Source organism: Carassius auratus, chromosome 32 (assembly GCF_003368295.1).
Source record: "Carassius auratus strain Wakin chromosome 32, ASM336829v1, whole genome shotgun sequence".
Taxonomy (NCBI): domain Eukaryota; kingdom Metazoa; phylum Chordata; class Actinopteri; order Cypriniformes; family Cyprinidae; genus Carassius; species Carassius auratus.
The window spans coordinates 12,365,234-12,386,447 of record NC_039274.1 but is presented as its reverse complement, the minus strand read 5'-3'; positions in this window follow the sequence as shown (position 1 = coordinate 12,386,447).

The window sequence follows — 21,214 nt, the reverse complement described above, 5'->3', positions numbered from 1 at the left end:
GCAAGAGATTGGCAAGAATTCTCTAGAGCCACGAGCCTGTCAGAAGTGTCGCTGAGGGATTGCTCCATGCCCGCCTGTATGCTAGCTGCTTCTGCCTGCATTGAAAACAGTCTCTCAACTTTTTCCGTTAGCTCGTCACGAATAGTCTTCATGTCCGCTTTGGTTGTCTCCCGCAAGGATGAGATCTCGTCGCGTATTTCTTTGCCAAGGCCCTCTATTTCTGTTTTAAGAAATGATCGCATGGTATCTCCGTACGAGTTAAATTCTGATCTCAGCTCGGCCCGCAAACTGCCTAGTGAGATTGGGCTTTCTTCTGTTAGCCCCCCGGCTCCACTAGCTTTAGCACCTTCACTTTTTTCTGCGGTGGCAGCGTGGGACTCGACCTCCAGAGTCGTCTGCGTGTATTGTCTACCTTTCCTTTGAGACATTTTAATATCACGGGCGTTGTGGCTCAGTTTGTTTGAAATTAGATGGACTGGAAAATCAAATTTAATACAATTTACACGGAGCTGGTCCTTCGCTCTGCTCACGCCATACGACCGGAAGCGGAAGTCCATGATACCATTATTTAATGGTTTTAATGGTTAATTTTTTATTTTGAGAAAATCCAGGACTGTTTTTCACTCCCAGTCCATCCTTGCTTAGGCCTACTAGTCCAGAGTGATGGTATTGATCAGCATGGGTACAATCCTACAAATAGTACAGGCTGAATATGTTTGTCTATGTCAACCAGACGAAAAATAACAAGATCAAAAATAAACTTCATACATTTAGGCCAGTAGGTGTCACTATAAAATTTTAACCAACTATTACTATTAGGACAAATAATGATAAAATAATAAGATCTTTAATTTGCTCATAGAGCCTGGTAAAAAATTGGTTATTTGAGTCCAAACAGTCTTAGTGAATGCCAAACTAATTAGAAAAGGTTATTTTGGCAGCAGTTATTTTGCCATTTGAAGTGACCTGTAATATGTCATTAATACAACATCGCTGTCAGCTGTGACTTCACAAGACAGAATGGCCTTTTGAACCTTATTACCCATTTAAAGGTAACCTTATTACCCACTTTTTTTTTCACCGAAAAATGAAAGTTATGTCATTATTGACTTAACCTCATGTCGTTCCAAACCCTTAAGAGCCGAGTCAGATTACGAACGAATGATTGACTCATTCTTGAGTCAAGACAGTTTCTGTCGGACACGTCCGATTCGAGAACCAAGAAGCTAATTATGAAGCTGATTATGAAGATGAACGGAGTCATTAATGGCATAATTTTAATTTATGGGTGGACTATCTCTTTAACTAATGCTGTATACAGAACTTGTTATTGTTAGTTAATTGTGGCGGGGTGAGGAACTACACGACAACCGATGGACAGAGAAAGTCCCCGAAGGGTGGATTTATTCAATGAATGGTGCTCTGAGTGAAGGCGGTGCTCTCCGTTGTGCTCCAAGTCCCTCGTGCTCTCTGTGTCTTGAGTGGTGGATCCCGTGCTGTGCTCTCCTGGTTGGGGCTGACGGTCACACGCTGCTCTCTGAAACAGAGGAGGCAAGGGTTAGTGTCTTCGTCGGGAGACATTCCTCACCACACTGCTTTCCTCCTCTGCCTAAGTAGGCGCCGCTTGACGAGCTGCAGGTGCGGCCGCTCAGCCCGTGACGAGCTAGTGCCGGTGATTCCACTGTGTTGCCAGGGCGACGCTGACGAGCGCTCGGGACGCATGTCACACTCCCCCCCCTAAGCGTCGACCTGCGCCTGCGGGACAATGGGGAGATATGGGGAGGGTGGGGAGTGGAGCCTGACAGACCTGCGAAAGCTGCCCCTATCCTGGAGAGGCCGTCCGCGTTGGCGTTGGCTGTCCCCGCCCTGGGGTTGGTGTCCTTTGCGCGGGCCATCCACTGCAGTGGCGCATGGTCTGTCAGCAGGGTGAACCGGCGTCCGAGGAGGTAATAGCGAAGCTCCAGGACTGCCCACTTGACGGCCAGTGCTTCCTTCTCCACGGCGGCATACCGTTGTTCGGTCGGGGTCAGCTTCCGGCTAATAAAGATCATCGGGTGTTCCTCGCCGTCCTGGACCTGGGAGAGAACGGCTCCCAACCCGGTGTCCGAGGCGTCGGTTTGCACCAGGAAGGGGCAGTTGAAATCGGGGGCTCGCAGGACTGGCTCCGTGGTGAGGGCTGACTTCACCTGCTGGAACGCCTCTTCCGCTTCTGGACTCCAGGCTACCTTCTCTGGTTGCCCCTTCCTGGTCAGATCTGTCAGGGAAGAGGCTAAGGAGGAGAAGTTAGGGATAAAACAGCGGTAGTATCCCGCCAACCCCAAAAAGGCTCGTACCTGGGTCTTGGTAGTGGGCCGCGGTGCCGAGAGGATAGCTGTCACCTTCTTTTCCTGGGGGCGGATGAGGCCGCATCCCACGCAGAAGCCCAGGTACTTGGCTTCGGAGAGAGCCAGGTGACATTTCCGGGGGTTGGCGGTGAGCCCCGCCCGGCGGAGGTCCAGCAGCACCCTCCGGAGCCGCTCCAAATGCTCCCCCCAGGTCTCTGAATGGATGACCACGTCGTCGAGGTAGGCCGCGGCGTAGGCCATATGGGGCCTCAGCAGGACATCCATGAGCCTCTGGAATGTGGCGGGGGCCCCGTGCAGGCCGAAGGGAAGGACCCGGTACTGCCAGTGGCCACTGGGGGTTGAGAAGGCTGTCTTGGGCTTGGCATCCTTAGACAGGGGGACTTGCCAATAACCTTTGGTGAGGTCGAGAGTCGATATGAACCGGGCCCTTCCCAGTCGATCCAGGAGCTCATCGACCCGGGGCATGGGGTAGCCATCGAATTCAGAGACCTCATTTAGGCGGCGGAAGTCGTTGCAGAACCTTAGGGTGCCGTCGGGCTTCGGGACCATTACGATGGGGCTGGACCAGGGACTCCGCGAGGGCTCAATTACCCCAACTTCAACATCTCCTGTACCTCTGTCTCGATTGCGTGTCGCCGAGCCTCCGGGACACGATAGGGCCGCTGCTGGACGATAACTCCTGGTGGTGTTCGGACTTCGTGCTGGATGACGGTCGTCCGCCCTGGCAGAGGGGAGAACACATCCAAGAACTGACCGACCAGGTGTTGCAGTTCCGTTTTCTGGGCCGCGGAGAGATTGGGATCCATGTCCACAACCACGGGAGAGGTGGTGGCGAGGGCCGAGAGCTGGGGCCGGTCCCCACCCAGCGCTTCAACAGATTTATATGATAGAGCTGCTCCTCTTTTCGGCGACCGGGTTGGCGCACTTTGTAGGTGACGGGTCCCACCCGTTCGGTGACCGTATATGGGCCCTGCCAGCGTGCCAGGAACTTACAGGCAGAGGTGGGGACCAGTACCATGACGTGGTCTCCCGGCTGGAACTCCCGGGGTTGGGCGGCCCGATTGAACAGTCTTGCTGGGCCTTGGACAGATGCTCCCGGACCAATGGCATGACCCTGTCGATCCGCTCTCTCATGGCCTTGATGTGCTCGAGGGTGGTCCGACATACCGCAGGTTGTTGCTCCCAGGCTTCCCGGGCGACATCTAGAAGCCCTCGGGGTTGGCGGCCGAAGAGGAGCTTGAAGGGCGTGAAGCCGGTGGACGCCTGGGGCACCTCCCGGACCCCGAACAGCACATACGGGATCATTTGGTCCCAGTCGCGTTGGTCCTCGGCCACGACACGCCGCAGCATCTGCTTAAGGGTCTTGTTAAAACGTTCCGCGAGCCCATCGGTTTGTGGATGGTACACGCTGGTGTCGGACTTTGAGGAGTTTGCAGAGGTCAGCCATGATCCGGGACATGAAAGGGGTGCCCTGGTCGGTCAGGATCTCCGCTGGTAGGCCAACCCGACTACTCAGTAGGAAAAGCTCCTGTGCAATGTTCTTGGCGGTGGCCTGCGGAGGGGAATGGCCTCTGGGTAGCGGGTGGCATAATCCACGATAACTAGGATATGTTCATGCCCCCGGGCGGACTTCGGCAGCGGCCCCACCAGGTCCATCCCGATGCGCTCGAAGGGCACCTCAATGATCGGCAGCGGGATCAGCGGGCTAGGGGGAGGAGTATGTGGCGAGGTCCGTTGGCACGTCGGGCACGCTTGGCAGTACTGCTTGACATCCGCCTCCAGTCCTGGCCAGTGGAAGCGATCCTGGATCCGTTGCACAGTATTTTGAGCACCGAGGTGGCCAGCCATCGGGTGGGCATGGGCGAGTTCCAAGATCGCCTGGACTTTGCTTCGCGGTACCACCAGCAACGTCTTTTCCTCCCCCCTCCGCTGGCCGACATAGTAAAGCAGGCCGTTTTGGATGACGAAGTGGGGCGTGGGGTGGGGAGCCGGTTGTAGATCCTCTCCTTCCGCCACCCGCACTTGAGACCAGCAATGCTTGAGGCGTTCGTCCCCACGCTGCTCTTTGGCGAGCGTCCCCCCCCCCGCTATCTGCTGGAAGACATCGAAGAACAGGTTAGAGTTTTGGGAGTGGGACTCACCTCCTCGAGGGCTGTCCGGCGTCAGCAGCGCGGGGCCTCGTCAAGGGCGCCTTGCTGGACTCCGGCGTCAGCGGTTACCGGCCAGGCTAGCAGGCTGTGCGCTGGAGGTGAGGAGCTGATCGAACCCCGGCCAATCCCGGCCGAGGAGAACGGGTACCGGCAGGTTCTTTAGGATTCCCACTTCGACGGGCCAGGAACCAGGTGTCGCGGTGATGGTCACTCGCCGGGCCGGCACATGTTTGGTATACCGTGTACGCACGTTATCGCCAGCCGGGCTCTGGAACCTGTTCGGGGCGGAAGGACAGTCGGTTGTATCAGGCTTACCCCGCTGCCCGAGTCGAGGAGGGCGATGAATGGCCGGCCATTGATGCGCACCTTGGCTCGCGGTGCCTTCGGCGGTGGACCGTGAACTGAACAGCCTGCTAGCCACGTCCGTCCTGGGGAAGGCGGCGGCTCGGTGGGCATCGGCTCGTCCTGGGGGCCGGGAACCGCAGGCCTGCTCACGGGTCGCTGGGTGCCCTCCGGCGAGCGTCGCTCCTGGACCACCCTTCGGGGAAAAGGCGGCGCTCGCTCCCCTATCTCCCGGTGTTGGGCGGCCTCCGCCAGCTCAATGGCCTCCACGAGCTCGTCGAGATCGGTGGGATTCCTCATGCCCGCCGCCTGCCTCAACGCGCGGGGGAGGGCGCGGAGGAGTCGGTCGATCACCACACGCTCAGCTACCTTGTGTGCGGAGGGACCCCCTATCAACAGCCAATGTTGGGCCAACCGGGTTAGTTCGGCTGCCTGGGCGCGAGCGGGCTGTCGCGCTCGATATTCCCAGTCATGGAACTGCTGCGCCGCACAGATTGGGGAGAGGCCTACTCGGTTCAGGATCTCCTTTTTCACCTCCCCATAGTTCCGGCTTCTCTCGGCCATCATGGTGAAATACGCCCGCTGCGCTTCCCCGGTCAGCAGCGGCGCGAGGAGTCGGGCCCACTCGTCCTCTGGCCACGCCTCCCGGACCGCGGTGGCCTCAAACATTTGAATGTACATCTCCACGTCGTCGTGCGCCGTCATTCGTGGCATCAGCTGGACGGCTTGGACACGGGGGTCAGGCAGCGGCGTGCGGAGGGCGGCGGCGCGGAGGGCGGCGAGCTCACGTTCGGCGTCTCCTTGACGTGAGGCCATGTGCTCCATTATCTGCTGCTGGCGGATGCTCACCTCGGTGAGGTGTTTAAGCAGCTCATCCATGCCGGGGGAGGAGCGGCCGCCTGTGGAAACGAGCAGATACAAATGAAAGGGGGAAAAAAACAAAAAAAAAACAAACGGGTGGCTTTAACGATCTCCTCGGGGGTCGGTTGTCGGTGTCCACCTCACACTATTGCCCGCATTCTCCACCAGTGTGGTGGGGTGAGGAACTACACGACAACCGATGGACAGAGAAAGTCCCCGAAGGGTGGATTTATTCAATGAATGGTGCTCTGAGTGAAGGCGGTGCTCTCCGTGGTGCTCCAAGTCCCTCGTGCCCTCTGTGTCTTGAGTGGTGGATCCCGTGCTGTGCTCTCCTGGTTGGGGCTGACGGTCACACGCTGCTCTCTGAAACAGAGGAGGCAAGGGTTAGTGTCTTCCTCACCACACTGCTTTCCTCCTCTGCCTAAGTAGGCGCCGCTTGACGAGCTGCAGGTGCGGCTGCTCAGCCCGTGACGAGCTAGTGCCGGTGATTCCACTGTGTTGCCAGGGTGACGCTGACGAGCACTCGGGACGCATGTCACATAATGTTAATGAATGCATTAACTAAAATTAACAAATACAACCTTATTGTAAAGTATTTCCATTTTTACATAAGGTTAATGTTATTTTATTATCTAACCCAACCCCTACCCCTAAATAAACCACATATACTGTAGACACACTTCTATACAAACTCATACAGAAAGATTAATGGACAAACAATCCCACCCTTTGAAATGAGGCGGTATTGAAATGAGACCTTGTCTCAGAGGAGCACCAGGACAAGACCACAGGAAACAGATGATTCTTCTGCACAATCTGACCTTGCTGCAGCCTGGAATTGAACTACTGGTTTCGTCTGGTCAGAGGAGAACTGGCCCCCCAACTGAGCCTGGTTTCTCCCAAGGTTTTTTTCTCCATTCTGTCACCGATGGAGTTTCGTTCCTTGCCGCTGTCGCCTCTGGCTTGCTTAGTTGGGTTCATTTCATCTACAGCGATATCGTTGACTTGATTGCAAATAAATGCATATACACTATTTAACTGAACAGAGATGACATCACTGAATTCAATGATGAATTCAGTGATGTGGCCAGGGCCAGTCGTGTTTCCACTGTCACTTCTGGGGCTTGATCGTGCCTCGTCGGGGCTTCCTCGGGGCCAATGGCCAGGGTTTTATGGCCTGACGAAAACCTTGAGCCAAAGCGGGCCAGCTGGTTTCTCCGAGTCTGGAGAGCATCAGCACCATGGATCATTTCAGAAAGATAACAGTTTTAATATTACAGACTTTTTTAAATAAGTTGAGCTCAAAACTCACTTTCAGTCATCAGCGTGTGTTTGAAATAACTTGATCCGATGATTATAATCACTAAACAAGGCAGAAATATTTATAAGTGATGCAAAAGTCTATGCACGCTAAACATTAACGTTACCATAGTAAACATGGTAAATGCAACCACTTGGAGAAATCAGACGTCAGCTTCTTATTCTCTTTCACAATCATGAATTTATTTATTTATTTAGTTACATATTTTATTTGTCATAAGTCTCATCTCGAGAGTTTAGCTCCACGTAACCTTTCATAAAAATATGTTTTGTTGCTCGGGAGCTTTTATAAAAATATAGAGCGTCAGCGCCGTGGATCATTTCAGAAAGCTATAAACCCAGCATTAAAATTTTTTATTATTATTATTTTTTTATAAGTTGAGCTCAAAACTCACTTTCAGTCAGCAGCGTGTATTTGAAATAACTTGATCCGATGTGGATTATAATCACTAAACAAGGCAGAAATATTTATAAGCAATGCAAATGTCTATGCACGCTAGGCATTAACATTACCATAGTAAACATGGTAAATATGACCACTTGAGGAAATCAGACGTCAGCTTCTTATTCTCTATCACAATCGTGTATTTATTAAGTAACTTATATTATCTGTCATAAGTTTCGTCTCGAGAGTTTAGCTCCACGTAGCCTATCATAAAAATATAATGTTTTTTGTTCTGAAGCTTTTATAAAAATAGATATATTAGCATTCATTCTAAATGTGACTAATAGGTTACAAATAAACAGAAACAGACTGAATAAGCTATTTTCATAACGCTTAAGCGTTAAAAATAAATAAATAAATAAATAAAATATAAATAAATTTATTTCTGTGTGATTAATTTTAAGTCCTGATAAATTAATTCATTATGATCAATGTATCTCTATTCTATAGTAAAACATTGATGCTTTTGAATTTAAATATTTAACAAAGCATGCAAACAAATGACCACTTTTATCATGTTTGTTTTGTGATCGCGCTAGTTTCAGTGACTTATTTCTTAGTATTCTCATAACTTCTCTTCGTTGGTGAAATGATGGTGTTTCGTGATGTTGTTCCTTAGAGGGGTGTAAAGGGCGTGTTTTAGTGGCGTACAACGGTGCTTCAGGACCGACACTGGAAACTGTGAAAATTTTTATTAGTACGATTTTAATCAATCAAGTATATAATCAATGTGAATATAGCCATTTTTGTTGCTAGTTATTATTCCATTATAATCATATAGGTTTAGTAGAGAAAGGAATTTGCCTACATGCCCGATTGTACAAAACTGATGAGAAACATATGGTCAGACATATAGACAGGACCTTTCTTTGTACCAAATCTCTTCTCTCTAGGGAGGTATTAAAATTGTAATCATAAGGAAAAGTTTGACTATGTGGAACCACCCCATATAGGGTATATAAGGAGATACCAAATAACATTCGATAGATCTCCTTGCAAGGAACTCTCGACTTTATTCTCCTTGAAATAAAGTATTTTCTTCTGAGAGAAAAACCCCAGACTGAGTGTGCTTCTTCACAGAACCAGCAGACGACACGACAACTTTGGCGACCACAAAGGGACTGAAAAAGAGCAGCAGAGTGGACAACCGCTTTTGAGCTGACCGATGATCAACACAACCGGGTTGCCACCATAAAATAAGGTAAGCATTTTTGCTTATAAAATTCGTTTGTGTTGATTGAGGTCAGTTCTGAATGGTAAGGACACTTAAAATCTGCTCTTACAAATTTAGAAAAATAATAGGATATCTAAATTGAAAAAGGGGTTTTATTCCAGAAGAAATAACTGCATGCACATATTTGGTTTATTAATAGGAGAGCCTTGAAAGGTAACCTTAATTTAAAACAAAGACGGCGCAGAAAAACATTGTATTGCAATGGTCTGTGTATATTGAAGACTGGGACTAGGAAGGACAGCAATAAACGTGAAACAGATTAGTTAAGAAATCGCGAGGAAAAGCCCCACGGCTACCGCTCTGAGAAAGAACAAGGTGAAAGGTCGCTTTCTCAGGGGACTGAACGGGTGGGCCCTGCAGGACGCTCTAGGGAAGAGTGTTGTTTTGTTGTGTGGATGTAACTGTGTCCTGATGAATGAATGTGTGAACGATGATGAATATATGAACAAATAAATTCCGTATTGGATGGGTTAAAGTTGCGCACCATTCTTGGACTGTCACTTCGGGTGACTTTGTGGTAGGGTTGCCACCTTCAATACAGAGAAACAAGGGACGTTGGGGGGGGGGGGTACACCCCTTGGGGCCACGATGACCTCAGGTCCGATGATGTGCCAGTGGTGGTAAATCACAAGTGGAACATGTTTTCATAAAAATATGAATTGCTAATGAACTTTAGTAATTGTATAAGGTGGCGTGAACACAGATTTTGGATCAAATGTTATTGGATGTTATTGTTTACAGACAGTAACACCATACAGACAGTGAAACCACATAATAAATAATTGATCTACAAACATTTCTAAATTCATGTAAAACACACAATTTTTGTTATTATTATTATTGGTAAGTTACTCTATTTTATAAAGTCTATTGTAGCATTGTGTGAGGAAATAGAAACTCTGATAAAAAACTATAAAACTAAAAGCATCAGTATGAAAAGAGAAACAAAGAGGGGAAAAGAGAAAGAAGTAATTGCCCTGTTTAAAAAAGAAGGTGAGGATATGTTGAAGAGTCTTAAACAGGCTATGAAAATCCTGAAGGGGGCTGAGAAAGATAACATGAGAAAAGAAAAGTTATTTTCAGAGCCTCTCCCCTATTTGCCAGTACAAGGAGAGTTCCAGATTCTCAAGGGAACAGTGGAAGTAACAGGAGAACTAGAGTTAGAAGGGCAGATAGAGTTGGATGATAGAGAGGAACCAGCTGTAAAAACACAGAGGCAACCCAGAAAGAAAATTGCAGAAAATTTTCATCTTGATTGTTACAGGCAAGCATGTACAGCGTTAGAAAAAATGAAATCAAACCAGGAAGATAAAACCTGGTTTGAGGAAGGATTAGAGAAAAAGAGGAGGAAAGATAGAGATATTGAAGCTCAAGTACAAGCTATGGAAGAAGAAATGGAAGAGAAAATTAATGAATCAGGAAAAGATAGAACAGAAATGGCAAAAAAGAAACAAAAGGACAGCGGATTGAGATAGTCTCCCAGTACATCATCATAGGTAAGCAGGGAGCAGTTTTAAATATACCAGAAGGGGAATTTGTCAAAAAATGGTTCAGTGTAAATAACTCTGTCCCGCATATTGCAGTATTTGTAGGAAAACATTGGAAAGCAAAAGATTTAGGACCAATGATGAAAAGGGCAGAACAAAGCAAATGGGAATCAACAGAACATCCATTAATTTTTCATTCAGCTGACAAAAATTACATCAACATTTTGTGTGCAACCAGGTTGCTGGGAATTCCACAGGAAGTAGTTATTGGTCAAAAGAAAGTGACACAGATGACTACAGCATCTGATTTAATAAACGCAACTGAGACTGAATTATTTAAGGGAATGGAGTGTCAGGTACCGAATGAACTATGGTCTCAACATGACACAGATATTGGATTAATAAAATCAGGAAATCCAGTAAGAGTTCAACTTAAGCCAAATGCACGTCTACCTAGAAAAACAATATCCTTTACGGGCAGATGCTGAAGCAGGAATAAAGGACACAATTGAAGGCTTAGTGAAGGCTGGATTATTGATAGAAACTACTAGTTACTGTAACACTCCAATTATGCCTGTAATCAAATCAGACAAAAACAGATGGCGACTTGTTCATGATTTACTAACAATAAATGAAATAACAGAAGATATGCCAGCTGAGGTACCAAACCTGCACACTTTACTGACAAATGTCCCTCCTGATGTCAAATACTTTACTGTAATTGATCTTTGCTCTGCCTACTTCAGTGTATCGCTTGCAGAAGAGAGTAGGTATTTGTTTGCATTTACATATGCAAATAAACAATACACGTATACTAGAATTCCTCAGGGATATAAACATTCACCACATTTATTCAACAAGATTCTTAAGGCTGATTTAGAAGACCTCGTAATAGACGGTACACTATTACAATACATGGATGATTTAATTATCTGTTCTACCTCATTAGAACAATGTCACAAAGATTCAGTTAAGGTATTGACAAACTTAGCACAAGGAGAACACAAGGTGTCTAAAAACAAATTGCAATATTGCCTCAAGTGGAATACTTGGGAAGATTAATTGCATTCGGCACACAAGCTATAGCTCCAGCTCAATTAGAAGGTATAAGTAAAACACCAGTGCCTCAGACAGTAGGACAAATAATGACTTTTCTAGGAATGACTGGCTTAAGTGCCGACTGGATAGAAGACTATGCAGTAAAGACAGGGCCTTTGAGAGAAATGATGAAACAAGCAGGATTACAACATTTAAGCAATCCATTAAAATGGAACACAGATGCCTTACTAGCATTTGAAACAATAAAAAAAGAATTAAAACAGGCCCCTGCCCTGGGAACGGCAGAATATAATAAAATGTTTCATTTATATGTGGCAAAAAGAGTTGATGGTTACGCATCAGCTGTATTGATGCAAGAGACCTGTGGTGGAAGGAAAAAACTGCCTATAGCATACTTCAGCACAAAGTTAGACAATGTAGCCCAGGGATACCCACCATGTTACCAACAAGGTTTAGCTGCAGTGTATTATGCTTATGAAAAAGCATCCACAATAACTATGGGGTACCCTGTAACTATATATACGCATCACAAAGTTGTGGAATTAATAGAACAAGGGAAATTTGTTTTGACACAAGCTCGAATTCTATCCTATTCCTCATTACTCACATATCCAGATGTGACCATTAAAAGATGCCATACAGTTAATCCAGCTGAATTAATTCCTTTGACTTTTGAAGGAAAACCTCATGATTGTGTGAATGAGTCATTGGCATTTACTAGATTACGACCAGATCTTGAATCAACACCTATTTCTGAAGCAGAAGTTACTTACTTTGTAGATGGTTCTAGCTTTAGAGATCACGAAGGAAATCATACAGGATATTCAGTAGTGAAGAAAAACAAAAAAGAATATGAATCTGTGATATCACAACATTGTGTACAGCCTTGCTCTGCTCAATTAGCAGAATTAAAAGCTCTCACAACTGCATGTCCGTTAGCAAAAGGACAAACTGCTAACATTTTTACAGATTCAGCATATGCTCATGGTGTATTTCATCTATTCGGAGCAGTGTGGAAACAAAGAGGTTTCAAAAAAAGTGATGGGACTCCCATCCAACATAGTGAACAAATAGGGCAAATGATTTCTGCTTTGATGCTACCAAAACGACTAGCAAAGACCGGGCGTGCTAGTGCGTGCCAGGGCCAGTCGCGTTTCCACTATTACTTGATCGTGCCTCTCCGGGGCTTCTTTGGGGCCAACGGCCAGGGTTTTTTGGCCCGACGAAAACCTTGGGCCAAAGCGGGCCAGCTGGGGCTAGAGGAGGGGTTAAAAACAAAGGCAGAGTTTCTCCGCGTCTGGAGAGCGTCAGCGCAGATCATTTCAGAAAGATAACAGTTTTAACACCAGCATTAAAGACTTTTTAAAATAAGTTGAGCTCAAAACTCACTCTTACTCAGCAGTGAGTGTTTGAAATAACTTGATCCGATGTGGATTATAATCACTAAACAAGGCAGAAATATTTATAAGCGATGTAAAAGACTATGCACGCTAAACATTAATGTTACCATATTAAATATGGTAAATAAGACCACTTGGATAAATCAGACGTCAGCTTCTTATTCTCTATCACAATTGTGTATTTATTAAGTAACATTTTATCTGTCGTCTCGTTTCGTGAGTTTAGCTCCATGTTGCATATCATCAAAATATAATAATGATTTTTGTTCGGGAGCTTTTATAAAAATAGAAAGTCTGCGCCGCGGATCATTTCAGAAAGATAACAGCTTTAACACCAGCATTAAACACTTTTTTAAATAAATCAAGCTCAAAACTCTCTTTCAGTCAGCAGCGAGTGTTTGAAATAACTTGATCCAATGTGGATTATAATCACCATACAAGGCAGAAATATTTATAAGCGATGAAAAAGATATGCACGCTAAACATGTTACCATAGTAAACATAGTAAATATGACCGCTTGAAGAAATCAGACGTCAGCTTCTTATTCTCTATCACAATCGTGTATTTATTAAGTAACTTATATTATCTGTCACAAGCCTCGTCTCGAGAGTTTATCTCACGTAACCTATCATAAAAGAATATAGCCTAATAATGTTTTTTGTTCGGGAGCTTTTATAAAAATAGAGATATTATCATTCATTCTAAATGTGACGGCTACTGTGGCTAATCAACAGAAACAGACTCGACTGAATAAGCAGGCTATTTTCATGAGCGTTAAAAATAAATAAATAAAATATAAATAAGTGTATTTATGTGTGATTAATTTTGAGTCCTTATAAATTAAATCAATTCTATAGTTAAAACATCGATGATTTTGAATTTGAATTATATATTCAAATTCAAAAGCATCGATGTTTTAACTATAGAATTTTTAATTTATAAGGAAGCATGCAAACAAACGGCCGCTTTTATCATGTTTGTTTTGTGATCGCGCATGTTCCAGTGACTTATTTCTTAGTTTTCTGATAACTTCTGTTTGATGGTGAAATTTTGAGGTTGCATGACGTTGTTCTGAGAGGCGTGTAAAGGGCGTGTTTTAGTGACGTGGAGCGGTGCTTCAGGCTCCACTGTGGAAACCCTGTGCTATTCTGGCCTCCGTGCTACTGGCCCGGGGCTATGAGCCCCGTCCAGCCCGCTTTAAGCCCTGGCTGCACTGGCCCGACAGTGGAAATGCGGCTAATTTGCATTAAAGGGGAGCTAAAAAAGACTCTGGCGTACACATGAAGGACACATTGTTGCACCTACTTCACTTTTGAATATTCTTTTTACAGATGCACATGGTTTTGACTATTCCGCAAGGGGAGAAATAGTAAGAAAAATTAAACAGCAAGGATATTGGGCTCCTTATTTATATGCAATGGTGGATGAATTTTTGTCCACATGTGAAGTATGTGCTAAATACAATGTAAGGAAAGGCTATCGCATGCAAACTAACAGGAACACGCACTTAACACCGCATGAAATGCTTACGAGTCGACCCATGCCTGTGCCATATTGTAGAGCTCCCTATAAAAGACCGCCTCTAGAGCAATTACAAATGGAACTGCGCTCATATATAAAGAAATTAACTGCCATACATAAAGCTATCTATTTACAGGAAAAAAGAAAATAGCCCAGAGAGGAATCGGAGACTGCCTGTCCAGTTGTTCCAGGTGACCAAGTTTATCTGAGGGTATTCCGGAGAGAGTAGAATGAGCCCAGGAGAGAAGGACCCTACACAGTGGTGAGAGCTACTCCAACAGCAGTCCAAGTGGAGGGAAGCATAACCTGGTATCATCTAAACCACTGTACTAGAGTTCCCACAGGAAAGGCAGAAAGAAAGGAAAACAGACAACCAGACAATGCAGGAGAGAGCAATGAGGAAAAATCAGAGACACATGATGAAGTGCAAACTGATGAGAGCTCACCAAAAGATACACAAGGAGCTTCTTTCCTCCTGTCAGACAAACTAGAGAGATTTCTTTTCAATCTGTGGAAGTGAAATATTATTGACTTCTTTACCAGTTGGATGGAAAGGTATATGTGTAAGAGTACGATTACTTCAAAAAGTTAGCATGGCACAATGGGGAACAGAACAGAGCACGAACAAAGAAGACAAAAGAACTAAAAGTGGATACGAGCCAGACCCCAATGTATATTTAGACTCAATTGGACAGCCAAGAGGAATTCCTAATAAATTCAAGGCAAGAGAATGAAATAAAAGGAGGTTTCGAGTCAATCTTGGTTTGGATCACACCAAACAAAAATACAGAGTGGATTAATTATATTTATTATAATCAATAAAAGATTCATTAATGATACTGATGAGGAATTAACCTTATTAGGTGACCAAGTGCATGCAACAAGTAGAATGTCATGGCTAAACAGACAGGCTCTTAATTGGCTCTTGGCAGACAAGGGAGGAGTTTGTGTTATGTTTGGAGATCAATGTTGTACATTTATCCCAAATAACACCGCCCCTGGAGGAGCTTTCAGTGAAGTTATGACAAAAATTAAGAAATGAAGTTACAGCAAATGCCGGAAGAGAAATTTGGGATTGGATTGATGTGAAATTTGGAGCATGGGGAGCATGGTTTGTTAAACTGGGAATGTTTTTAGGAGTTGCCATATTAATAGGAGGATTATTATTTTGCTGTGTATTACCTTTATTAGGAACATTAATCGTCAATGAAAGGAGTCTGGAGGAATATTATGAAGGATGGCTAAACAAACTATACTTTAAATGATTAAACTTTTGATGATAGTTCTATTGACTCTAACGAGGATGATGAAGATGTCTAAAGGTGAACCATACCCTGGATATAAGTGCCAGTTTAACTTCGGCCCAGGGAGGCTCTCTACGATACATAAGGTATCTGAGCTGAAGATCAACTTTTATAATCTTGTGATATTCAATGTGTGATGTAATGTATGTATTTTATGCTTTTTATACATATCTGTGATAACCACAGGCAAATGCTGAACCGATTGAACGCTCATGCTTATAACATTTTGTACTATTAAAGAAGGAATTAGGGAGACTGGATCTTTTACTCCCTCCTCGTCAAATTAGGAGAAAGATGTTTGGTCCAGTAATCCCTCAGAGTGGAATTTCATAATCTAGTCACTGGTGATAATACAATGTGACTTATTTAGTCACTAGGTAGTGTAACTAATATGACTGGATTATGGAGTAGCACTCTGGATAAAAATAATCAAATGTGAGACTTACTACGTCTCAAAGGGGAGAATATGTGGAAGATTTTTATTAGTAAGATTTTAATCAATCAAGTATATAATCAATGTGAATCTAGCCATTTTTTTTTGCTAGTTATTATTCCATTATAATCATATAGGTTAAGTAGAGAAAGGAATTTGCCTACGTGCTCCAATGTACAAAACTGATGAGAAACATATGGTCAGACATATAGACAGGGCCTTTCTTTGTACCAAATCATGCAGGGGGCCTTTTCTCCTTAGGGAGGTATTAAAATTGTAATCATAAGGAAAAGTTTGACTATGTGGAACCGCCCCATATAGGGTATATAAGGATATACCAAATAACATTTGAGAGATCTCCATGCAAGGAACTCTCGACTTTATTCTCCTTGAAATAAAGACTTTTCTTCCGAGAGAAAAACCCCAGACCCAGTGTGCTTCTTCAGAGAACCAGCAGACGACACAACAAAACCCTGTGCTATTCTGGCCTCAGTGCTACTGGCCCGAGGCTATTAGCCCCGCCTGGCCCATTTTAAGCCCTGGCTCGCACTGGCCCGACAGTGGAAACACGGCTACTGGTCTTAGTAATTACAGCCTGAGCTCTATCACACAGAGGACACATATAGAGTTGCATGGCCACATTATAGGGTACAGTAAAGGAGGAGAAATTAGAAAGATGGTCGATAATGACAGTGAGGAGAAAGAGAGAGGGCATAAAGGTGAATGAGATCTATGGTGGGTCTCTTTTGAGTGCTAAGGTGGCGTGCTTGAGATCTAGTTCAAAGGTTTGTAAAGATTGCCAGTGAGGGATCATCTCTTAAGGCTTTGCGTTTAGAGTGCCCAACAACACCATTAGTTCAGGAGGTTCTGTCAATGCTTTGGGAAGGTAATGTTTTCTTTACCCCATGCAATAAAGCTAAGTTCAAAAGCAAATGGAAAAATTGGTACAATTAAAAAGGGCCGAAATCCATATTTTGTTAGGGCAGTAGGCATTAGTATCTGTGTCAGTCGAGAAATCATGCTGCGAAATTGGTCTAAAAGTTGTGCGTTTTTCCGTCAATGCATTGTTAAAGGATGAGGATGTTGTGTAATATTCCTGTATTAAACTTTAACGGGCAATTAAAAAATTTTGTCTAGTAAAATTAGCTAATTTACAAGATCAGTACTTCCTTTATCATATCGCTTTGTCAAATTGAATGCATCTGTACAGAAATGTTGAAATGTTGAATCAACTCATTCACTTCTACTAGCGCTTATTGCAAGCAACATCATACACAGAGGGCAGAGCATAATGTTATTTGGGGAAGATTTATGCATCAGTGAGTAACAAAGGAATATGTGCATTTTGATTACTTTTATGTGCCTGATCAAGCTTGTATATTTAGTTTGGGGTAATAAAGGGTTTTATAAGTTTGACTGAAATAATAATGCAAAAACAGACTGTAGCAAATTAAAGCTCCATGATCACGGGAAGAAGGAGGCGGGAACCAGCAGACAATTAAATCAAACTTTAATGACAAAATAAAGACAAAACAGCGTGTCAGCCCCTCATGGACGACTGACGCGCACAAGTAAAAACCAAATACAAAATAAAGGCCAGGCCTCATCCTCTCTTGTCCGTCACTTGTCCGTCACTCCAGTTTTATATCCCTCCATCTCCTCCGTGGGACTCAAAACCGGTGGGTCAAGCAGGTGTCGCTCATTTCCAATCACTCCACCGGCCTTGCTCCTGTTCCCACGTCTCTCTGACCCGCCCCACTCGTCACACAGACCCTTTAAATCAAACAGCAATACCGATAAAGGCAAAATGTAGCCATTGATAATAATTAAACGTATCAAAATCTAAATTTATTAAAATTGCTTTATGTGTGATGACAATTTCTCAGCACCTATTGATTGCACAAACCTGTTTATGTAAGGAACAATTGACAATGGGCCGTTGAATAATTAGAAATATAATGCACACCCATCGCGTTGTGGCCATTACACCTCAGTGTGAATTATTTTTCTAATAATTCAATGGCCCAGAGTCAATTATTTCACTTATACTACAGCTACCACACTTCAAAATTGATGTGATGATATATTTAAAGGCATTTTCCGGTTTTTGTACTTAAATCGCTATTGTGAGTAGGATTTTTTGCTAGTTCCAAAACATCATTTTAAAGCTGGTAATGGGAGGCTTGAGCCGTTGATAGCATTTTAATGCTGTTATTAATGAAGATATTAGAAAAAGAGTGAGAGAGACAGAAAGAGAGAGAGCTTGTGTAAATTAGGCTATCTCTGTGCATCTCTAAACAGCGCTGTTACTACCTCGCTTGTAAGAAATGTCATGTGTAGCCTTTTATTTGCTACACTATATATGCTAACTGATAAAATCATCAGGGCAGCGCTGTCAACACCTTTTTGTGCAAACTGTGTGACCATTATTACTGTTAACTATGCAAAGTTATATGGAACTGTAATGTGGTCAAGAGAGCTGCCTTGAACTACGTTCGCCGTCCATTTCCCAGAAAATAATTGCACACCTCAGAACATTCAGCAGCCAATCAGATTCAAGCATTCAATGGCCCCGTATTATAAACATATTTTATGTAAGGCTATGCAGGAATCTAGCAGCTACACAGTGGTATTACAGATAATAAATGGTGCAAAATTTATATCTTTTGGCAATTTACAAATCATGCGTTCAGATTTGTGGAACTCACAATGAGCCGAATCTCCACACATTAGTGTCAATGTAAACGGTTGTCATAGTGGGTAGAAATGGCCCTGAGTTCAAATAAAATCAAATCATTCAGAGAGCTTTGCTAGTCCAGTAAAGACTTTGGTCTTCGGCAAGGGAGGTTATTCTGTATATTTTTCGGACATCTCAGTGTATCTGGATGGGGCCTAGAGCATTTTGCATAATGTTGGGTCTTCATTTTGTGCAGTCTCACAGATGGGTGGGTCAGCTGCCATAGATGGCAGAATTATCCCAGTTAAAAGGTACCCTCCCCATAAGAGTGAGGCAGGGTGTGTGTTTATGACGTCTGATAATTACATGTGACTAAAAAAGGGAACCCTGAGAGCTTTGAGTTCAGTCACAGACTACAGAATCATCACAGAAAGAAACATGTCACCCTCACTATCCAGAATCACTTGTAAACCACAGCAGCCTAAGCCTGTAGTTACACTGGGTTTAAAAAAATAAAAAGTATACTGTACATATACTGTTATATCTGAGACATCTTAAATATAGAGAATGATACAGTGCATAAATTAGGCTACTGAAAAATCCTGCAGTTACCCGGTTATTTTATGCTACCATTTGCAATAACTATTTATTTATTCTTTATACGCCCTTTTTAATTTTCCTCTTATGTAGTTTTGATTATGTAGTTCTGTAATAAAAAATTAAAAAAGGACCTATGTACACTTGTCTGTTGCAAATTTGTTTGGGTGATATTGCTGTCAACTGACAACAAAGTTTCTCCTCTGAATTAACCAAACTGCACAAGTTTTATAGTTAATAAAATCTTAAAAAAAATAAATAAATTACATTAATTATTCTTTAATTTCCTTTGATGAAAGGAAATTGAGTAAAATTATGTAAAAGGTGTGTGAAAGTGGTTTAGTAAACTGGCCCCAGGTCTAAAGAAGAAAAAATGCCGGCCCTCATCACTATCAAAGTTGCCCATCCCTACTATAGAGCATATAGCCTATGAGCACTATATTAATATCCCAGGACACCCCTAGTCCGAACGTTCACTTTTATTACTTTGCATTGTCTGACATGAATATTCCATTAATTCATAAAGAGACAGCAGCGAATCTACATTGGGTTACATTTGAGAGACAGGACTATTGAGTTAGAAAATAGAGTAAATTAAAGGTCCCGTTATTCGCGCTTTTTTGAAGCTTTGATTGTGTTTACAGTGTGCTATATAACATGTGTTCATGTTTCGCGTGTAAAAAAAACACAGCATATTTCACACAATTCACCTATCTGTATACCGCTGTTTTCACTGTAATAAAAACGGGCTGATGATTTCCTTGTTCAATAAAGTCCCTCCTTCAGAAATACGTAACGAGTTCTGATTGGGCCAGCGCTTCCTGTGTTGTGATTCGACAGCAGCTTAGAGCATGCGGCCATCCTGGAAACGCGATTGGGGTAGAACGCACGTGCTGGAGATGTACTTATAATCACAGGAGCATTTTTACTGACGAGATGCGCATGACAATCGCATTCGTTTTTTTTTGCACAGCCCTAACATCTAGTTAAAAAAGCTAAACAGCATTGCCCTTTGTGTAATAAGTCACAGAAACTGTTAAACGCACCAACTTAATAAAATACACTTACCAGTTGTGGTCCATAAACAACGCCTTCTCCAGATAAAGAGGGAACTGCTCCATCTTTCAAGAATAATATTTGTGCGAATCCGGCATTAAACTGATTGAGATTGAGGAAGTTGTCCTCAGCAAGCAGTCCTCAGCAAAATGTGCTGCACATAGTTTTACATGTGGACAGGCTTGGGAGGGTTACTTTAAAAATGTATTCCGTTACAGTTACTAATTACTTCATAAAAAAAGTATTCAGTAACATAATCCAAGTACCACAAATTGAAAGTAATGTAACTGATTACTTTTGGATTACTTCAAAGTCAATTATTTTTTTTTAAAACAACAACATTTATTAATTAAGAATTTCACAGCCCTGAATTAATATATATGTAAAGGACTATACAGACATCTAGTGCATGGTATTGGTATTACAGATTATTTTGTTTTATTTTGAAGAAAATATAGTAAGAAAGAATTTTAAGGAAATGTTTCTTCAACAGGAAAATAGAGAATACAAATTCATTTTTTTTCAATGAAAATATAATTAGAAAAATTTTTAGACAATGGATTGTTTCTTCAAAAGGAAAATAGAGAATACAATTTTTTTTTTTTTTTTTTATCTTTGCAATTATAAAACTAATTTTTTAAAGTGCAAATGCTTCTTTAGGTTCGATGAAGAAAGTGTTTTCTTTGCTGGAAGGCACAGTTTGCACTGTTCAACGTTGTTTGCAATTTCTTCTTTTTAAACAAAATAGCAGTGGAATTTCCATGAAATTAATGCGTTTTTGCAGCAGTGATTCAATCTGCGTCTGAGGAGATTGTAGATAGCTGTTATTTGCGCATGCACCAGCGGGTGGCACACGTGACTCAGGTGACTCATTAATCAAGCTGCACTTAATATAGTGTTATTATGCCAAAATACTGATTTATTTAGTTTTAGTTTTAGTATTCCCCCTTTTTTCAAAATGTAACTATAATCTGATTACTAC